This window comes from Halyomorpha halys, unplaced genomic scaffold (genome assembly GCF_000696795.3).
Source record: "Halyomorpha halys isolate HHAL.00 unplaced genomic scaffold, Hhal_1.1 Scaffold871.1, whole genome shotgun sequence".
NCBI classification, from domain to species: domain Eukaryota; kingdom Metazoa; phylum Arthropoda; class Insecta; order Hemiptera; family Pentatomidae; genus Halyomorpha; species Halyomorpha halys.
Genome location: NW_027114389.1, coordinates 439,383 through 448,351, shown reverse-complemented (window position 1 = coordinate 448,351; position 8,969 = coordinate 439,383). Strand labels below are relative to the sequence as shown.

At 31.9% G+C, this 8,969-nt stretch overlaps 1 protein-coding gene across 1 annotated transcript in view; it reads left to right on the top strand.

Annotated features, from left to right (window-relative positions):
* LOC106686763 (glycine receptor subunit alpha-3) overlaps nt 1–8,969 on the top strand; it is a gene marked incomplete at its 5' end in the record, with an annotated part of 183,910 nt that overhangs the window by 59,929 nt on the left and 115,012 nt on the right.

The window sequence follows — 8,969 nt, the reverse complement described above, 5'->3', positions numbered from 1 at the left end:
CCTCCCTTGTAGAGCAATCTCAAGTCTGCGATCCTCCACTTGTTTGGAAAGTACCCCTTATCCAGGCACTCATTGAATATATAACCTCCTTTATTATTAAATTTATAAAATACATATATACATGTATTGATATTTTTTAAACTTATAGATTACGGGTACTGGTTATTAACTAATTAGGGGTTTTGGTTTAAAAAAATCAACTAAAACCTCTTTTTTTTTTTTTCGTACCCTCCTGAAAAGATTTTTATTGGTATTTAGTACGTACATATAGGAGGTATGCTATATGTAAAGCTGGGTATGAAGGATACCTAATAACTAAAATCTCTAATTAGCTACGGTCCTATATCACTTTTGAAACATTCCATTAACATAGGAAGATGTGTCTTAATCTAGTTGAAGAAAGCAATATTTAAAAAAGTGGCTAAAATCGAAAACGGCCTTTATACTCATATTTATTGTATGAGTATTGTCACAAAGTTTCCTTGAAAATACAAATAAATAATATCTGTCAGATAAATATTTCTTGCCATGTGGGACACAGTCAACACAGGGAGTACCTGGATGCTAGAGCTGTCAGCGAGGCAGAACTCGACACAGCTTATGCATTAGCAAAGGTTCTAGGGGATCGGGTATTGGACAGCTTTTGGCACACGGCAGTCCACGTAGTGTATCTCAACTCAAGTATTTATCTAATGTTAGTTTCTTCTACATAAAAAAAAAGGAGAAGATGGATATATACAGAGGAAGAACTACAGTGTTAGAAAATTCTGCTGATGTTGATATAAATTTCTCTTAATATTATATAAGATCTCAAGTTTTGGAAAATAAAACTTCATTGTCAATTATATTCCTTAATTGTCAATTAAATCTTTACAGGTTAATATTAAAAAAAAATTCAGTAGCTATCTCAGTACATTTTAAATTATTCAATCCCATACATTTTCCTCAATCAAAACATATTCATTATTCTGGATTGATTAATTTAGGAAAAATTATTTTTGTTCCATTCCATAGTGGAAATCATTAATCATGGTGACTTGCCATTAAATGACTCTTTTTAAAAATCACTAATCTTTGGAATGTAATTTTCTCTCCTTAAAATTAATTTTTTTCCTATCAAGTTATCAATTGTTACTTTTTTGAGAATTATCAAGCAATGATTTTGAACTTGTTCCGTTTAGTTCCTTCCTTTCCTGATCCATCATAACAAAATTTTGATAGAGAAATCAAATTCATACAAATGGAAAGAGAAATAATGCTCAAATACCTCACATATACAGATGACGTAACAGTCCTTTATTAATTTATTTGTATATTATTTTTTTTTTTGTGTAATAATACATTTTGCATTATAACAGGGATCATAGAGCTCATTTTTATTATCACACTATATGTACAAATATATAAATTAAATGATAATAAAATAAGAAATTAAAGAATAAATAAATAACAAAATTAAGTTTTTTTTTAGTATTGCGTTCTTACGTCCATTCCCCCCTTGAATTTCCCCCCTGAGGAAAAAATTCCTTGTTGAATAGGCGGGTGATTCATTTTTAAAAGGTTTTACAGTCTGGTCAAGATTAATTTTCCCAACTTTTTAGGTGGAGTGAAAGTAAATAGTTCTTTTTTTTTATTTTGCCACTCAGTACTACAAGCCATTCGATTATTACTTATCAACATTAAGTGTAATATAGGAGAGATATAATATTATATTAAAGATTTCCAACATTATCATACCGTTCTGAGCCTGAACACAACAGGTGCCCGCAATGTACCCAGCGGTCTCCAGTCCCATGTTGTCGCTTAACGATTGGGCACGACTGGGGCATAATGACTGACCATTGCTAGTAATAGGTATTACCATAATATTGTTATTATATAATATCTAGGTCATCAGGGAGAAGGACTATGTATATTGAGTAGTAGGTTTATTATGTATTGCACCTTGTTATTAGAATCGATTATTTTTTCTTCAATTATAAAATGAATTTCGATATCGATTAGTCATCTTACCATTAAACATTTTTGTTTTGCAAACCGGAATAATTACCACGCGGCAATGAAGGTTATAGTATTTTTTTTTTTTTTTTTTCATACCCTCCTATAATGATGTTATTGAATATCTGGTACATAGGTTATAATAAAAATGAAAATCTCATTATAAACGATATTGAAATTTAAATAAAACGAGTATATTTAAAACTAATTTTAAAATAATAATAGAACATTTAAATTGTTAAAAACGAAAGATTTGTTTATATACGAAAAAAAATACAAAAATGGATCTATTTAAATAATTAAAAACCGCAAGACAAATATCTGCATGTCAAAATCTGTGTACAATTTTTACTAAAACACATAAGTAACAGAACATTAAAAAAAAATGTATATGTTTCTAAGACAATGCGTTTAGTCGATAATTTAAAACAATAAGGTATTATTTTTAAAGAAATAAAATTACAATATCAAATATCAAACTGTGGTATAATATTTATCCCTCACATGTTAACTACATGAGCTCTTTTCAGTGTAGCCTGCCGTACATAGTTGCTAAAAGCTCTCCAATTGTAGCCTTTTAACATACTAAGTAATTGTTCTAGAGAGCAGGTCCGCTGCCCAACATATTTTATTATAATTTCACTATACTTGTGACACGTTGTGAAGGAGAGAAAGGTATACTCATTTTTTTTTTACCTACAAACCTAGAAGTTATTGATACCGTCATGCATCCTCGGTTTTACACTTATTTGAGCATCTCTGCTTTACAACGGAAGATCTTCTTTGATTTTAATTAATCACATGTGTATTCTTGAAGGTGGTCATAGATCGATTCTAGTGATTGTAACCAGTTTATTTAAAGAAAAGAAGATGGCCTCGTGACCTTATATTGTAAGCTGTTTTTAGAGTTCTACTACTGGGTAGTTTCTCTACATCCTCTATCATATCATTATGATCAAATTTACTTGTTGTATTTTTTATACAGTTGTAAATATCAATAAATAAATAAAAAAATTAAAGAATAAGAAGAAAAATTATTAAAACAAAGCTGTAAATTTTACCAAATGATTCAGTCATAACATGTTTCCTTGGTTAAGGACTCCAAATATAGTTTGAGATTCATTCATTGAATTTTAAGCTATTTAGAAGATGTTAGTATCAAACAAAGTAATGACCTACATGTCGCAGTTAAAGATTATGCGCCTTGATTAAGAGTATAACCGCCCCGAGTTGCCGTAATGTGTTGCGGGTACTGTAGTCTGTAGCGCCGGTCTGTTGCTGTCTATCCTAACCTTGGTTCCGCAAGATTTTTTTTAAAATTGTTTTTATTGCAGCCACACTCAAGGGTAATAATTAATCAATCATACTATATCTTGAGAATAGAAGGAAACTCATTTCATTTTTAAATATAAGAAGATGGTCAGGGTTGCGGTCCAAAAAAGAACAAATAGTTTAAAACTATTTTAATGTCCGACTTTGCAGGGCTTCATCAAGATACAAAAACAACTGAGAATATTACAACAATTAGATACAATAAGGTAATTTAAGCTAGGATAAATATTATGTAAAAATAAAGTCATAAGAAATTACATATAAATAAATATTTAAATCTTTCCGGTCAACTATATATACATATATATATAATATACGATTTCATTTTTATTTTCTTTAGTTTTAATTTGATTTAGTTGACATTTAAATTAGTTGAAGTGATAAAGAAAGATCTAGTTAAAAATAGCTGGTCTCGGTGCAACATTACAATACATGTTTACTGCCGCAGATTACTATCGCACTATATTTTCAATGAATAGGGAAAAATTAATATCATTGTTTTATTCTCAGTATTGCCCTTAATACACGAAATCACATTTTGAATCATGCAAATATTGTTTTTGTTTAGTTTTGATGAGTCATTTTCAAAACCGTAGTAAAATTGTGAAATTCGGCCGTTTATCTCTTTTTCGCCAATAAAAGAGTTAAAATTCAACAATATGCTTTAACTGTTTATTTCAACAATAAGATACTAACAGCTCACTAGGCATTAAAAATAATAAATAAATTTAATGAAGTCAGATTTGTTTTTCGTAATAACTAATTCGAAAAATATGTCAAATAAAAATTACAAAAAAAAAAGGTTTATTTTTCATTGATCCAATATCCAAGCTGGATTGAGGACGAACAAATAAACAGTATATATTTACGAAGAAACCAAATGCTCTGATGATAAATAACGAATATCATAAAGGAAACAACCGAGGGAAATGATATTAACAAAACAAGATTGACAGTTATTGCCCCTCCCAACTTCTCTCTCTCGCTCCAGTTACAGTAACTGAACTCTATATACCCTCTGTCCTACTTAGCATCTCCAGTGGAAATATCTTCGATGAGGATCATTTGTCAGCAAGACAATCGATTTAAAGCAAAGCATATCCTCTGTTTACATTTGTACTTTATCTTCTAACATACTAGAATGAAAACAATTTTCTTCTGAATAAACCACTCGGAAGACATAATTCATGATATTTATTTTTATTAATTATGCAATAGAAAGTTTCAGCTATATTAATAGAATAATGCAATGAATGTATGCATTAAATGTACTTATTTATAAAATATATATGTATACAAAATAATTAAGAACTTATAGATGTCGAAGCGACGGGAAAATGACGAGAGTTTTATAATATGAGTATTGACAAAGCTAGAGAGAGAGAGAAATACTTTATTAATCTATGCTGTCTAAATACATCAGGTTGCTATCTCACACACTATACTTATCAATCAGTAATCGGACATATATAAATTACACTTACATGGTATAATCAGAAAAAAAGAGATACAATAATAAGATATAATAAATAATTTTTTTCCCCTACAGTTTCCTTTTACAATCAATTTCGGTATGTACAACAAATACAAATGGTTCAATTCATTCCTATTTCTCTTTCTCATTTCTGCTCCTCCAATTCCACCATTTCACAATTTTTTAATTCATCCGATCAACAAAATTGCTCTCCGGAATTCACCCTCCTAGATCCTCTTCAGTGACTCGCTAAACAAATTCAATATTAGACGGAAATGTGAGATCATACCATCATTCATAGTCACAGCAGTAGATCAGTTTACCAAAAACAAACAAATAGATACATTTTACGAGAATAAGACTAACGCATAGATTAAAAGGAAAATATAATAAAAAACCGGTTACAGGAAACACTTGAATGGATAAATAAGTTTTAAAAAAAAACAAAAAAACAATAGTACTAATAATATAAAATAAAATAATTTAATAAATAAATACGTTAAAACACACAAATAGAGAGGTCGACATATTAAAATAAATAAATAAAACAAAGAATAATCTCCGAGCTAATTCCCATGCAGGTGATGGTGTCCAAAATAATATTTTCCGCCAAGATCGCAGTATCCCCAATGCTAACACCTACGCCTTCATGTTCTATCTGGTATTGTTCCCCGAGATCCAAACCAGAGGCCTCTCACGGTGAACTCTCTCTCTCCGAAGGTCTCGCGGAATTTTTCCTTAAGGAAAGGGACGCATATTTCATATATTTCCTCTTTTTTTTCCCTTTCCACTCCACCTTCCTGTTCGAGGTCTAAAAGATTTTAGTGGGTACGATTTCAAAAAATCCCCGTTTCTAATCATTTCAGCTCTTGATATTATCTAAAGGATGCTTTGAGCTCTTTATAACCCGGCATAGCGTGTTCTCAAAGTTCATTTTCTATTTATAATATGATTATAATAATTTTTTTAAATTATTTATTTAATGTAATTTACAACTGTACAAAATATACACTTGAAAATCTTGGGAAGGAACCACCCATTAATTCCTTCAAACATTAATTTAAATTAGGTCCCGTGGCCATCTTCTTATATTAAATTTAAAAATATTACACGTATAAATACAACCTAAAATTATCAATAAACTTCTTTCATCCATATTAATTTTTTTATATATATCCATGCATATATTCAATTTTTATAAGCACATGCCCCTCCTAAGCGACACCCTTGGCAACGGACACATCTGTCGGACCAAGGCTATTTTTTGAAGCAGGTTTGTAATATTTTGGGAGGAAAGGGTAAAATTATCCTGGATTCTCGTCATGAGTTTTCGATACTTCTATCAAGACCCAATGATAGCTGTAGAAAATGAAGCATCACCTCAGGAACGTCATGTTTGTTTTGTAGCGCACTGGTTTGATTCCGTTCTGAGTGGTTTGACTTTTATTTCGAGGTGGCACCACGGAAATTCAATCCTCCACATGCTGTTCAAAATAGGTTTAAGAACTGTAGAATAAACTCCTCCTCTCCCTTCACATTATATTAGAAATTTCCATGACGGGGATTCCAGGGAAAAAAAGTCTAAATATTTTATCGTATTCAGAAGTTCTTTATATCATCGTTCTCACCAAAAAGAAATGGTCTATTGTAGCTTTGCCGTTTGTAAATATTTTATCGCATTATACTCTTTTCGACAGATGGGACTGAAATACCTGTATAGTTCTCACAGTTATAAGAATCTTGTCAATAGGATACAAGATAATTTTTGAACTTACTACTAACTCTTGATTTTCAATAACTATGTCTCTTTTGTTTTAAATATAGCACTGGAAGTAGCTATTCAATCAATTACAACTAATCCAGGAAGAACTATTTACAATCGACTGTCTCAACATCTAGCGTATGCAGATGATGTGGAGATTACAGCTTGAAACCGAAGAGTATTTCAAGGAACAATCCAGGAGTTCGTAGAAGCAGCCTGGCCTGAAGGTTGATGAAGATTAGACATGCAAAGTTAAAGAAGCGACAAAGTAGAGAATAGTAAAGTAAATTTCAGAGACCGCAGTTTCATTTCTGTAAACCAATTGAAGTAGGAACCAAAAAGCATGATTACAGATTACAACAAAGTAGAGACCAAAACAGAGGCCAGGGTAGCAGCAGAAAATCAGATGATTTTTCACAACAAAAAAATTATTGAAGTTTAAAGCTCTCTATAAAATAATGAAATTGGTCATCTACAAATCCATCTTAAGGCCAGTGGTGTATGGGAGTAAAACATGGGCTTTGACAAGAAAAGTGGAACGGATGCTCAACTTCTGGGAGAGAAAGATATTGAAAAGGATGTCGGGAGGATGGTTTTTGGAAAAGAGAAGGAATGAGGAACTGATGATCTTGAATTTAGTGAAAAGAGCACAACAAACATAGGCAGGACATTTATAGAGGATTTCCGAACAAAGGATGCACAAGAAGATATTACATGGGAAACCTGAAAAGAGGATGTTCCCGGATCAGATGACTGGTTGGGGTGGAGGAGAATCTAAGGTTGTAGAATATTCAAAGATGAGGAGAGAGAGTAAGAGATGATGGAATTTCGATTGCTGTGTTGGAGGAGGCCCAGGTTCTTATAAGCAGTGTAGTGCCATCATAATAAAAAATAAATATATCCTTCAGGCTTGTGTGATTTTCGACCTACTAAATTACCGTTTGTCGAGGGAGGAAGAGTTGGGTAAGCAAAACCTCATAAAGTTATTGCCCAGAAATGCCAAATCTAAAAGGTCGTCACAGTAAATAATATCTACGACACAACGTTACGAACATTATATATGTTGTTCCAAGTAATCTACGGTAACCGAAAGGTTGAATTGAAGGGGCCACCATAATATATTATGGCATATAATAGCCTACAGGATATACTAGCGCCCATGTGGCAAACAGTCAAAACTCACCTCCTCCAGCGCTCCCTGTGGTGAGAAGCAACCCAGACTAATGAAAGATAGCCGTTTTGTCTTCTGGCAGAAGGGTCCATCTTTTCTTTTTGTTTACTCATCAGTAAATACCATGAGTGAGTAGATTTACTGGAGTAATTCCCAGCAGCAGAGGGGAGAGAGCCATAGAAATGCGGATGGAAGAAGGAAGCTTGAAGTAAGTCCACCAGGGAATAATTAACATCCACCACCACATAATAATCATCATCAAGCACCTCATTATCTACAATTCCATAGCCCAGCCATTCTACATTTACTAACCATCTAATCATAAATGTTTTATTTCGGTCACCCCCTACACCACTTGTAACTTAAACAACAGAAGTTTATTTTTATTCAACCATGTTATATTTTCAATTATACAGTCCACTCAAACCCAACCAGCCAACCAAAAGTAAAGTGTTCCTGGCATTAGGGTGAAGGTATGCTTCATACATATGTATTGAACGAAGTGTATGTATGTACGAAGTGAACATTAAATTTTCATGTAATTATTTGTTAATGAAAATGACTACATTTTATTTCCATATATTTGGAGGTGGGTTCCCTGTATAAGAGAAGGCCCCCCCTCCTTTTACATTAACCAGTAGCAATTAAACTAAAAGAGCGCTAGCCTCCATCGGCCATGACCTTCCCTATCACCTTCCCAATTCATTCTCTTACCTTTTAACCAAATTGAAAAGTACGCATCCAATCGTTCCATTTTCTTTATTGGCCTGGAAGATGGGAGTAACACTGTTCCGCTAAGGACTGCTCATCTGTTTCGTCTTCGTCCTTACATTGAACTAATCCTCTCAGACTTTTTTTTATTTTTTTCCTTCTTTCTTATCAATTATAAAATTTCATTTCTAAGCCTGAAAAACTCTTCAGAGACGAAAAATTATAATGAGATTATTTTCCAAAAGAAAAGTTAAAGGTTTCATACAGAATTAATGATTGATAGTATTATATATTTTTTAAAAATATATTTGACAAATTTACTATGGAAGTAATCCTTTTAATTCTGTTTTTTATTTTATTTTTATACCAGATCGGCCTGGTGGGCCTTGCATGGTTGATATAACTTATATTATATATAATTTTTAACAGTTGATTATGAGGGGGGTATAGTCATACAAATGACACCCCTAACTATACAAAATGTTCTTATTAAAAGAAAAAAAATAATAATAAAATAAATA